Below are 13,797 nucleotides of genomic sequence, written 5' to 3' on the forward strand. Positions count from 1 at the left end.
GGCATAAATTTAGTTTTCTAACTCTGGAGGCTGGGAGTCCAAGATCAAAGTGTTGGTGGAATAGATTTCTTTCCTAGGATTCTTGGCTTGATTCGCAGGTGACAGCTTTCTCACTGTGTCCTTCCTTGGTCTAACCTCCATGCGTGTGTGTTTCTGTGCATACTCCTGGTATCTCTGTAAGTGTTCAGATTTTATCTTATAAGAACATCAATCAGATTGGATTAAGATCCACAGCAATGACCTCATTTTAACTTCTGCCGTGCCTTTAAAGATTTTATCACCAATTATGGTCACATTCTGAGGTCCTGGCAGTCAGGGTTTTAGTATATGAGTTTTGGGGGAATGTAAGACAGCCCACAACACTGCCCTATGCTGCTGTGGTACAAAGGGTTCACAGACCAGATTTACTAATGGAAAAAATTGAAGAGGTAGCAGTGGAGGGAATGAGGAAGGTGATACTAGGAATGGGAAGAGCAATCTAACCTGGTAACTTCAAGGTTTTTATAGTTTTCATTTCTCCTCTCTGGAGTCCTAGGCATACTTTTAATCCGTTTGTGTTGTCATGAAATAAAAGAGAGCTAATTGTAAGCCTTCCATCCAAGTTCAAAAAAATCAACTGCATGAATACAAGTTGAAGACAGGCAGAGAATATTAAGGACAGAATATTGAAACAGATTTAAGTCCCTATTCCTACTGTTTGATGGAGACACAGATAAATGCAATACTGTTTTAAAAGTTATGGTACAATAAAAGGCACTTAAATGTAGAGACAACATACCAGGCATTTTTCCAAGTGTTTTATTTGTATCAACTTATTTAACCCTCGCAATAGCCCTGTGAGGTAATCGTTGTTAGCATATTAATTGTCTGGTTGCTGAAGCTGGTATAAAGAGGTTTATGGATATTTCCCAAGGTCAACCAACCAGTAAATAGCAGAGCAGGGTGTGGAACCCTGTGTGACTCTAGAGCTTTGTATTACACTGAACAGTTGAGAAAAATGGAGATTTCCACTGCATGGTCAGTTTATAGATATGTTGACCTTGTAGAAATTGTCATACCTATTCTGTGTGAGGAATCAAAATAAATGTGGAATCGTGGCTAGAGAGCTGTATCATTGAGAAGCAGTATTAAGAGGAACTTGGATCTAGTTTAGCAAGAGGCCAGGCTGCTATGGATGACATGGCTGATTGCCTATACTAACGACCACTTTTCATTTTCTGGTTCAACAAATATTCTTTGTTCATGGAGCTTTGGTTTTGAGTTCAAGGCACAACTGACAGTTGGACGAGGTCAAGTGTGCTCATCTTATACCTCTCCCATGAGTGACTGGTTGGGGAATGGACATGCAGCCGTGTTCTGACCTATGAAACACAAGGGGGCTTTCTCTGGGGCCCAAGGCAGGTTTTCCACTTTGATTAAATGAGGGAGACACATGAGGAGACTGCCTTTCATGTACAGTGCTTTTCATCTTGCTTCTGACAATATGATATGAGAAAAAGATATTTGAGCCAAAGAAGAAAATCATTTTTCAACAAGATGGAAAAAACTTAATCCCTTGATGACTGTTTCGAGTCAACCCAGATGCCACCTCCCTCCAGACCTCTTATTGAGTGAGAAGTTAAAATTTTGTTTGCCTAAATACTTCATTTCAGTGGTGTAAATCATCTTGCTAGAGCTGCCTTGGAAGTAATGTCTTCAGTGTCATTGAAATGTACAGGGAGAGCCTGGAGGCCCACTTACAGGCGCAGTGGAGCAAGGGCTCATACTTTTCCAGAGGACAATGAAGATCACTTCTGATCCCATACTTTACGGTTGCCTTCATGACCCTGACTGCAGTGCAGGTCACTCTGCATGACTCCTTGAGTCTGTATATATTAAGTCGGGCTCAGCCACTGCCGCCACTTTCTGTGAGTCACCTGTAGTGTCAGGCTTTGGAAAAAGGCAGAGAATGTGATGTCACAGCTCCTCCAATGACACAGCATCAGGGGACAGCCAGAAATAGATATGTGGAAGCCCTTGCCACTGGCGCTAACTTGTACTCTGACATAGCCCCATTTCTCTCCTCTCAGATGCCAGGCTGCTGGAGAATTGGAGCACCAAAATAGACTGGATGGCTAGTCACCCTTCTAGAATCCCCCATCTGCTCTGATAAAGTCCTGGGGACACACAAGGTGAAACTCACTCAGCGGAACATTAAGAAAGGACCAGAGATTTAGCTGGGCTTTGAATCCTAATCATAATGTGCCATTCACAGAACAAGGTCTTAAGTCAGCTGTGTCCTCAGTCTGTTTCTGGGATCTGAGGTCTGCAAGTGTTAGAGACTGGTCAGCTGCATCTCTGGTGTTTCAGGCTGGTTTGAGCTGCATCAGCCTTCTGATAGGATACAGAGAAGCCAGAGACCTCTGCTAATTCTGTTTACAAAGCAATTTTATATAAATTGATAATCCTAACAACAGCTAATATTTGTTGAGATTTTAGGGACTCAGTAGATAATACCTACCTTTCCTCAGTAAGCCCCAAATCAGTTAAGAGATAGATGTAAGAATCAGAAAAATAGAACAACATGCCAGATCCATTACTGATTAATGTTATGTTAGAAGATCAGGCTTAGGAGTGAAGCAGGAATATCTTAATTCTGTTCCCCAGAGAAGGATGGTTTCAGGCTCCTTGGTGGAACTTAATGAATAGTCATGAGCAGGTCGCAGTGTTCCCCTCCAAATGCACATTCTGGTAAAGCAGATCCCGTGGCAGTGAGAGCACGCGTAAGAAGAAAGGCCAGGAGTAGCGGCATAGCTGAAACATGATGGAGACATGGAGGATGTTCTCTGCCGTGGAAGGTGGGATCCAGGCTGAGGTCTGTGTGAACCCTGAACAGAACTCAGAAGCAAAATCTCCTCCGTGTGACCGCAGGCTGATGCTGGGTACCAAGAGGTGGGGGGTTCAGGTCAGAAGACTTGGCTTCTACTTCAGTCTCTGCCTCCAGTAACTCCTGCCATTAGGGTGTCCTTGCCTGCAAAATGGGGATGCTGATGTCTTTTTTAGAAGCTCAGGAAATTCCCTTAAGGATCAAGTGAGACTGTGGGCGGTAAATTGTTTTGTATCTGGCTAACCCGAGGCACTGATGGACAGTTGGAATAGAAGAGCTCTAAGTTTATTGGTGATGTGGCCCAGCTTCTTAACCTCCAGAACCCCATTTTGGTCACCCGTAAAATTAAAGCAGTGCACTGTTGGTGGGGATATAAATGAATATGATCATGTTGGAAGATGGTTAGGAGGCTCCTCAGAAAGCTAAAAATAGATACATCACAGGATCCAGCTATCTCACACCGTGGTGTGTATCCAAGGAAGCAAAGTCGGCACACCAAATAAATACTTGTGCCTGTATCTTCTGTGGTACAATTCAGTGGCTAAGACATGGCATCAGCGTAACGGCCCATCAGTGTATAAGTGGGTGCATAAAATATGAGGTATATACACAGTGGAGTATTATCAGCCGCAGGGGAAAATAGAATCATTTGCAGCAAAATGGAGGGAAATTTTGTAGAGAAATGACTGGAAAGTGTGAAAGAAGTCAGACATAAAAAGACAAATATTTCATGTTCTCTTTAAAATACAGAAACGAAGTCAAGCTGAAAGCGGAATAGTGATTACTGGGACTAGAAAGGGTGTGTGCAGGGGTAGGATAAGAGAGAGTGGTTGGATATGTAAGCATATACAGAAATATCACAGTGAACCTCATTAATATGTGTAATTAATGTGTTAATGAAATGAAAGCAATTACCCTTGACTTGCTACCGTCTCAGAGGTATTGTGATTGTGTTGGTTACTTTTCTTTCTTTGCTGAGACAAAAATACCTAGCTTCCAAAGAGAAAGGGGGAAAGATTTATTTAGTTCACAGTTTGTAGAAGTTTCAGTCCATCATTGGCTGCCTCCAGGGGGGCTACCATTCATGGTGGTGGAAAACAGCAAAAGCAGCAAGAGAGGACAGAGGGAAACAAGCCTCTTTCTGCTCCTTTTATCTTATCCAGACTGATGACATTAGGCCGGTATCAATCTAATCAGTGGACTGATCCAGTGGTCACCCAGTCTTAATCCCAGCACTGAACCAAGAACCGCTCACAAATTCTAGATCCAGCCTCCTCCAAAAAATCCCCATCTAAAAGTACACGAGGCTTTGCGGAGTTGAGGGGGCATCTAGACATGAACCGTAATAGTGATGCTCAAAAGACAGAAGATGAAACAAAATGTTCTCTTCTTACAGGAAGAAACAAGAAGATATAAGGGCTTCCTCAACTTCCATTTTTTGTGAGTGATATGTATTTGGAGGTGGGGGTTATTTTTACAATAACATTATTTCTTAGACTGTCACAAGATCTGAAAAAAATTCAACAATAATACATTTAGCTTTACATCTTAGCAATAGTATTATTTAAAGTAAAAAATTCCAGCTACTGAAAAGAAAATAGTTCATGTCAAAGCATGAACAAGGATCAGTTTTATACTCATCCTTTTATGATAAGAGGAATAAAATAAAATGTTGTGCTTGTATATAGGGATCACTGTGCATCTGTGACTGTTCCGAACTCTGTAAACACATTAATTTCATTGTCATAAGACTCCTGTGAGTAGGTGTATTGTTATCTTTATTTTATAGGTGGCACAGGGTGGGCAGAAGCTCAGTGAGTTTATGTGACTTATAGCAGTGACAGCTATATCATTTAGTTTCAGAATCTATTGTTATAATTAACAGAGGAGAATTTTAAATTTTTTTGTATTTTTATTTTTGGGGGTCTTCCTAGATAGTTCAGGGTGACCTTGAACTTGCTACGTAGCCCAGCCTGGCTTCAAACTTGTCATCCTCCTGCCTCAGCCTCCCAGGAGAGCTAGGATTATGGGTTTGTGACACCATGCCCAGCAGAACAGAGTTTTATTCCACATGGTTCCTTCCTTCAAACAGCCTGCAGAGCAGTGTGGACATTAGTGCTCAGTGATCCACACAGGTGATAGTTGAATCGAAATCCATGTAAGACTTTGATGCACTTAATTGTGTGTCAAGTGCTATCTGGGTCTTAGATTTAAAAAAAAAAATTAGAGCAGGACAGTAGCAGTGATGTGGGAAAGGTGGTTTCTGACCTGGGCCTTCAGTGGCAGTAGGGCATGAATAGATAGGAAAAATGATAGGACCATGTGGTGGGGGCCTGTCTGACAGGGACTTATTACCTGAAGGTGTAGCATTGGCTAGAAAATAGCACTAAGGGAAGAAAAGCGTGTGTCGAGCCAAACCTTAGAGAGGATGTGGTACCCGCACCGCGCAAGGTGAAACCCAGGTAGCCCAGCATCAGCCAGGCTTGTGTTCTGGATGAAGCCAGAGAACAGAAGACAGACGAGGTCATGCCAGCTTCCGTCTCTGCCGCAGTGGCCGGCAGGCTAAGCAGCTTCTAGGCGGAGAAGGGATGTGATCCCTGAGCGCAGCAGACACGATGCTGTCCCTCTGTCCTGCATGCCGCCTGAGCAGGTCTCCTCCTTTACGCTTTCTTTATATCTAGAATTCATCTTGGTGGAGAAGCAGGAAGAATTTATATGAAAATAAAATATAAAAAAGTTCATTCAGGGAAGACTGGCACAGCCTAAAGTAACCATTAGGATGATAAGAACAGACTAAATTTACACTAGATGGGTCATTTAGCGTGTTTTTCTACCACTCAGGTAAGTGTAACAGATGAGTTTATACAGGCAAAATATTTCACTTTTTTTGTCTCGATTTTAAGTGAAGAGTGAACATGATTGTGTGGTCCAAATACGGATAATGTTGTTGTTAAAAAAAATTTTTTCCCCTGCAGATAGCTTGCTTAAATAATAAATTTCTAAAATGTTTAAGTGACATTTACCTTTATAGTGAGATAATATATGTCCAAGTTCCTGGCATATGCTAAGTGCTATGTGAAAATTCATTGTTTTGATGTCATTTGGGGTCAGTGTCAAGAGGGTAACATCTACGTCCGCAGGCTCCCAGGGTCCCAGCTCTTAGTGTTGGATGTAGCCCCTGACTGCTGGGCAGGGTGGTGCTTCCCTCCACGTGAGTGTGCAGGGCAGTGTGGTTCGGAGCAGATATTCTCAGAGCTGGTCCTGTATCAGATTCATCTGAGTGACTTACTTAAAAGCATGGACCATTTCTCCTCCGTTTCCCCTTGTGATTATGATTCAGTATTTCTGGGGAGATGCCAAAGTGTCTTTTGAAAACCATTAAAAGTTTGCTTGATGCATTGTGAATAGCAAGGGGCGCCATGGTACATCTTCAGTCTGTGATGGTTGTTGATGCTTACAGGCTCACCTATGGTTTAAACTAGAGAAAGTCAGAGCTGATTGTTTCATGGTTTTTCTCTGTACAGAGGGTTGTATCTTCCCAGCTGGACTTTTGTCCATTCCTCTAATTCCAAAATAAAACCAAGATAGGGAATGAGAAGATTTTCCTTAGGCCAGGCCAAAAGAAGTGGCATTTTCCCTTTAGTGTGGTAGGATGTGGACCTTGAGCCAAGAGCAAAGATTAGAGGGGAAGCAAAACCTTTACTCGAGCAGAGCTGTTTTCTTGTCTTCTTCTCCTTTTTCATCCCTGTCTCAGGTCCCAAAGGATCATGGCTGTGAGCAACTTTGAAACAAAGGATTTTTACTGCAGCACAACATAAACTGCAGCATAAACTGCAGAAAAGGTGTGTGGAAGAATTCCTGCTGAAAAATTCTCTTTATTTGGGTTCCTTTCATCCTACCTCACCCCATTGCCTTCATGTGGTCTCCCTGGCATCCTGAGTCACTGTTTCCTGTTGGTCACCTGATGGAACTATGCCCTGGTTGGATGTGGCAAGTGGCCACTATGCAAAACACAGTCGCTCCAGTGGAATATGGCTGATTAGCATAGACATTGCCATAAACCTTTCCATTCTAATTTTGCTGTTAGAAGTCTGGTCCCTTTGGAGGTCACGGTAACCTAGTTAAGGCTCTTGGAGAAATACTGTCGTTCCAGCCCATTGCATTTGCATTAAAATATATTGTCCTTCAACTGACATGCTAACTAGCCACCTACCATCCGCAACTTCGGGCAAAACTGGAACTCTAGGGCATCATCTGTTATTTAAGGTGGGATCTGGCAAGCTCAGTGAAAGTATATGACAGCACCAAGACATTAAGGTCCTTAAAGTTCTGGCTCTGTGTATTCCACTCTGGGTGTAGTGAAAGCATTTTGATGAAGAACTGATTATTGCAAAGCTAAGGAGTCTCACTGCTGGAGTCCTTTCAGTGTAGCATCCCATACAGGTGATGCAGCATTGTGAGAGTGTTTGCATGCCTGGTGGAAATCTATGTTTCCCCAACTCTCAGGGATTTCAGCAGGCTGCAGCTTGTATTTGTGCAAGACAGGTGTCATAATAAAACAGTATGCATCTTATCGTGTTACCTTGCAATTTAAATGAAATAATTTCAACAGAATGCTGTTCAGGTGCTCCATCCATGCAATTATTATTAAATATTAATGCTGTGTTCTTCAATCAGTGTTAACTGTCTTAATAACAGCAAATCTGCTGTTTAATCCTTCATAAGACTCACTCATAGGACTTTTGAGAAATTATTTGCTGAAAAAAATATCCAAGTGCTAGAATTACTTCAGTAGATGAGAAGGGATGATTTCTACCACTTTAAAGATTGTACTCCAGAGAAACAGCCTGGAAGTTAATGAGTTACTCTTCATAGTGAATTCAAGAAGAGGGTGTGCGATCACTTTGCAGAGAGATCATAAATTTGCTTTTATTGATCAAGAGACTGTAAACTCCTTAGAAAAATTCCTGCATCCATATACTAAGCATGTAATAGTTTATTGTGATAATATATATTGTTAATGTTGTTTTTATTTGTATTATCTTGCTTAAACCTCATGACAACTCTGTGAGAAAGGTAGTTATTATTTCATGTTACTGGTGAGAAAATCAATGCTCAAAGAGGTTAATGACTTTTCCCATGTCACATAGGTTACAGAATTAAAAGCAATGACATTGGCTCCCTTACAATTCCTGTTAGCTTTGACTTGGCATAGCCCATGTTTCCCAAATCAGTTGGGAGAAGTGGCTCTTGTCAAGTGTTTTGTGAGAGGTTGGCACAGAATCAGCTATATCATACATTTACCGTGTCTGTCTTTGTATTGACAACACTGAGATTTGAATCCAGAATGCTCACACTGTGTCCAATGCTATTCTCATTTCTCTTATGTTTTCCTCCATGAAGCTCTTTGGATCTAGCTGGGCTTTTTTTTTTTTTTTTTTGCTTTAGTTTGACCCAATTAGTCTCTTATTATTACGGTAGGTGTGTAATTGTCTGGACATCACCTTCACATATTATGATCCTGGGACTCTGAGGTGACATCAACCTGGCTTTGAAATCAGCCTTACCGCATACAGGCTACTTGGTCTTTCTGTGTTTCCATGTCTTCATTTGTTATAGTACCTATTGTATTAGGGTTTCTTATGGATAAAGTGAGCAACTATCCCTAGAAGCACTGAGCAGAATACCTAAGACTTGTTAGGTACTTAATATATCATTATTACCGATGTTACAGCTCTCTGGAAATTTATAAGTCTTGGGACTGTTTTCTTCTTGCAGGTTGTCTGAGTAAGTTGAACCATGCCTGAAAAGGATGCTGAGTGCTGCAAAAATAGAACAATTGAGAGTACAGTGCCAATGTGACACTCAGGTGAGTCAGGCTGACATTCCTTGGGCATGGCCCTTGGATCACATGAATCAGAAACCTATGTGTGTGTGGAGGTAACTACTAAAATATAGATACCTGGACCCCCACCATATCTGTTGAACCAGAAGTCCGAAGGAAGCATATTCCAGAAATATACACTTTACAGCTCCTAGGTCTATCCTATATGCTGTAGATCTGGGAACCACATGATTAAGCATCCAAGCAAAGGGAGTGGCTGAAAGACTGTCAAAAACTTTTCTGCTAATTCATTGCCCTCAAGACCATCATTCATCTACCCGTCATCCATCCACCAACCAAACATGTTAGTGCCCAGTGTTTGCCTCGTGACTTGCTGCTACTGTTGTTGGTGCCAAGATGAATGATCAGTGCTCTGAGGGCTGATATTCCAAGAGAATGGGTAAGTGAAGGGTAAATAACCTATGAAACAAAATGGAGGTTTGGATACTCTCCAAACCGGGAAACTCAGCTGGTGGCTGGAGTGAATCCGAGCCATCCTGATCACCGGGTAGACTTTCAGAACATCTCTTCCAGAGCTCAAGGACATGCCCAGAGCCCAGCCACACTGGGCTGTGCTTGGCACATTTCAGGCCTGCCCAGGACATGCCCAGTAACCTTCTCCCAAACCAGGAAACTCAGTGGTGGTGGAGGTAAATTTGTGCGACCCTGAGCCCTGGGAGACTTTAAGATCATCTCTTCCGGAGCTCAAGGACCCATCCAGAGCCCAGGCACACTGGACTAGCCTTGGGAGGTTTTATGGACCAACTATATTTTGCTCGGTGACCTTCTTCAATTACAGGATTTGAGAGTAGGTGAAGTGAGTTCCAGGGCATTGGTCTTCACCCGGGGAGAGCTTCAACCCATCATCCCCAGTGGTTAGGTGCCTGCCCAGCTACCTGAAATACTGAAGGTGGCACAGGAGGGCCTGAGGGCCTAACTGGATTAGGCTCAGCAACTTCCATTCATCCCATGAGCCTAGGACACAAGAGACGATTTCCAACACATCCAGGGGAAGCCTTGGAACAATACTTGAAGCATAGAAATATAGGAAAATGATAAAGCAAAAGACCAAAATACAACCTCAAACCTCCAGCCCATCCCAAGAAACCTTAGGAGCTATGTACATAGAAGAAAATATATGCCATACACCTGAAATATCAGACATAATAGCAACTGAAATAAAGAAGCAACTCCAGGAAGCCTTAAAGGAATTCAAACTAGAAATAATCTCCCAGGTAAAAGAAGAAATGATAAAAGTAATGAAAGACATGCTGAACATATCTAAAGAAGACACAGTTAAAAAATTGGAGGAACTAAACAAAAAGATAGAATCCCTGTATGAACAATATAAGAAACAGAATACATAAAGCAGATGCAAAGAGATATACAGGAAATCAAAAATTCCATTGAAAGTTGTAAAAACCACCTCAATGGAAGTGAAGATAGAATTTAAGACCTTGAAGACAGGATTGCAGCTAGTGAACAGGAAAGGAAAGATCTTTTAAAAATAACAAGGAATCAGGAAATAACAATTCAACAGCTGCAAAATAATGCAAAGAAAAACAACATAAGATTGATAGGGATAAATGAAAGAGAAGGGGACAACATAAAAGATGTCAAGAGGATATTTAAAGAAGTAACAGCTGAAAATTTCCCAAACATGAGAACAGAAACTGATATCAGGATCAGTGAAGCATATAGAACTCCAAATAGTCATAACCAAAATAAAACTACATCCAGACATATAATAAGCACCATCCCAGAAATCCAACATAAGAATAGAATATTAAAAGCTGTCAGAGAGAAAAGACAGATCACCTATAAAGGAAAACCTATCAGAATTACAGCAGACTTCTCAGCACAAACAATAAAGTCAAGAAGAGCATGGAGTGAAGTATTTCAGATCCTAAAGGAAAATGATTTTAAACCTAGACTGATGTGCCCTGCAAAACTGTCATTCAAAATGGACAGAGAAATAAGATACTTCCATGACAACGAACAGCTGAAGAACTTCATGATCACCAAGCCAACCCTGCAAAGAATACTGAAAGACAGTTTAGATACACTTAAAAAACCACTTAGCAAAGCAGACAATTAAACAGAACAGAAAGATAAAGATTCAACAGCAGAAAGATAATATGTCAACGGTAAACCAACGTATAATAGTTATAGCCATTAATGTAAATGGTATCAATGCACCAATTAAATGAAACAGAATGGCAGAATGGATCAAGAAACAACATCCAACCATATGCTGTCTACAAGAAACCCATCTAAACCAAAAGGATACTTACAGACTGCAAGTCAAAGGATGGAAAGCAATACTTCATGCAGCAGGAACCCCCCCAAAAAGCAGGGGTAGCTATTCTGTTTGCAGACAATGTGAACTTTAAGCCAATAATGATCAGAAGAGATAAAGAAGGTCATTACATACTGGTTAGTGGAAAACTTCAAGAGGAAGAGATAACAATCTTAAATATATATGCACCAAATTCCAGAGCACCCAGTTATATAAAGCAAGTATTAACAGAAATGAAAAACCAAATTAGCAGGAACACAATTATAACAGGAGACCTTAACACACCATTGACACCAAGGGATGTATCAACCAGACAGAAAATCAGCAAAGAAATAACAGAACTGAATCACATCTATGAACATAGATATATACAGAGTGTTCCACCAAGTAACATCAGAATACACTCAGCAGTACATGGGACATTCTCTAAAATAGATCATATATTAGCCCACAGAACACATTTAAATGAATGCAAAAGCGTTGAAATTATCCCATGTATGTTATTGGATCATAGTGCCATGAAATTAGAAATTAATGATAAAAGATACAGCAAAAATCCCACAAACACATGGAAAATGAATAATACACTCTTGAGTAATCAGTGGGTCCCAGGGGAAATTAAAGAAGAAATTAAGCAATACCTACAAGCAAACGAAAATACAAATACAATTTACCGGAATCTGTGGGATGCAGTGAAAGTTGTCCTCAGAGGGAAATTTATTGCACTGAGTTCCCACATCAGGAAAGCAGAACGAATACAAATAAATAACCTGATGTTACACCACAAACATCTAGAAAAAGAAGAGCAAGTCAAGCACAAGCCAAAAGAAGGGATGAAATTATAAAAGTCAGAGTGGAAATTAATGCAATAGAGACTAAGAAAAAAATCCAAAGAATCAATGAATCAAAGAGTTGGTTCTTTGAAAGAATGAATAAAATTGATAAGACCCTAGCCAACCTTATTTAAAAAAGGAAAGAAAAAGCTCAAATTCATGCAATAAGGAATGAAAAAGGAGAAATCACTGCAGACTCTGTTGAAATACAGAAGATCATCAGCACCTATTTTGGAAACCTCTACTCTCATAGGTTTGATAAAGTAGCAGAAATAGATATATATGAAGTACCAAAGCTAGGTCAAGAAGATGTAAAACTATTAAATAACCCAATATGTATTAATGAAATCAATAATGTAATTAAGTCTTTACCTACAAAGAAGAGCCCAGGCCCAGACAGATTCACTGTGTATTTCTACAAGAAATACAAAGAAGACTTAATGTTGACACTCCTCAAGCTCTTCAATGAAATTGAAAAGGAAGCAATCCTTCCTAAGTCATTCCTGAAAGCAAATATTACTCTAGTACCAAAACCTGAGAAACACCCAACTGAAAAAGAGAACTACAGACCAATTTTCCTAATGAACACAGATGCAAGAATCCTCAATAAAATATTGGCAAATAGGATGAAGCAAATCATCAAAAAGATTATACACCAATGACCAAGTGGGATTCATCCCAGGCATGCAGGGATGGTTCAACATACATAAATCAATAAATGTAATCCGCCATATCAAGAAAGCCAAAAGTAAGAATCACATGATCATTTCTATAAATGCAGAAAAAGCTTTTGATAAGATGCAACATTCATTTATGATAAGAACCTTACAGAAAATTGGAATAGATGGTCTTTACCTCAATATAATAAAGGCCATCTACGACAAACCAACAGCCAGTGTCATACTAAATGGCCAAAAATTGAAGGTCTTTACCTTAAAATCAGGCACAAGACAAGGATGTCTCTTATCACCACTCCTATTTAATATAGTACTGGAAAGACTAGCCAGAGCAATTAGACAAGAGAGAGAAATAAAAGGGGTAAAAATAGGAAGAGAAGAAGTTAAATTATCATTATTTGTGGATGACATGATACTTTACATAGAAGACCCCCAAGTCTCCATTGAAAGACTCCTAGATATAATAAATAAATACAGCAATGTAACTGGATACAAAATCAATACTCAAAAATCAATATCATTCCTATACACTAACAACAAGATCACAGAGAAATAAGAGAAGCCACACCCTTCACACTAGCAACCAAAAAAATGAAATAATTAGGAATTACTCTCATGAAAGAAGTGAAAGACCTATACAAGGAAAATTATAATACACTGAAAAAAGAAATTGAAGAGCATCTCAGAAAGTGGAAAGACATCCCTTGCTCATGGCTAGGAAGAATAAATATTGAGAAAATGGCTATTCTCCCAAGACTGCTATACAAAATCAATGCAATCCCAATAAATATAACACCACCATACCTTATGGATCTAGAGAAATCACTCCTCAAGTTCATCTGGAACCAGAAGTGACCTATAATAGCAAAGACTGTTCTTCTTTTTTTTTCGTTTTTATCGGTACCGGGGATCAAACGCACAATTGCCTGCTTGCAAGGCAAGTGCTTATGCCACTGAGCTAAATCCCTAGCCCCTAGCAAAGACTGTTCTAAGCAGTAAAGGCAAGGCAGGAGGCATAACAATCCCTAACTTGAAGTTATACTACAAAGCAACTGTAGTAAAATCAACATAATACTGGAATCAAAACAGAGCTGAAGATCAATGGAATATATTAGAAGATACAACCACAACTACAAACACACTCAACCACCTTATTTTTGATAAAGGGGCCAAACATGTTCACTGGAAGAACGACAGCATCTTTAATAAATGGTGTTTGAAAACCTGGCTCTCCACAT

At 40.2% G+C, this 13,797-nt stretch overlaps 1 long non-coding RNA gene across 3 annotated transcripts in view; it reads left to right on the forward strand.

The window, feature by feature from the left end:
* LOC106026421 (uncharacterized) overlaps positions 1 to 13,797 on the forward strand; it is a 93,950-nt gene that overhangs the window by 31,508 nt on the left and 48,645 nt on the right. For 2 of the 3 annotated variants that reach the window (XR_010041059.1, XR_010041058.1), the window contains exon 2: positions 8,645 to 8,735. This is a non-coding gene — a long non-coding RNA (uncharacterized LOC106026421). Of the gene's footprint in view, positions 1 to 4,692; positions 6,709 to 8,644; positions 8,736 to 13,797 lie in introns of those variants that run through there. The other variant, XR_001200059.2, reaches the window with a different exon arrangement.

This window comes from Cavia porcellus, unplaced genomic scaffold (assembly GCF_034190915.1).
Source record: "Cavia porcellus strain 051 isolate PalLab524CR breed Dunkin Hartley unplaced genomic scaffold, mCavPor4.1 scaffold_19, whole genome shotgun sequence".
Taxonomy (NCBI): domain Eukaryota; kingdom Metazoa; phylum Chordata; class Mammalia; order Rodentia; family Caviidae; genus Cavia; species Cavia porcellus.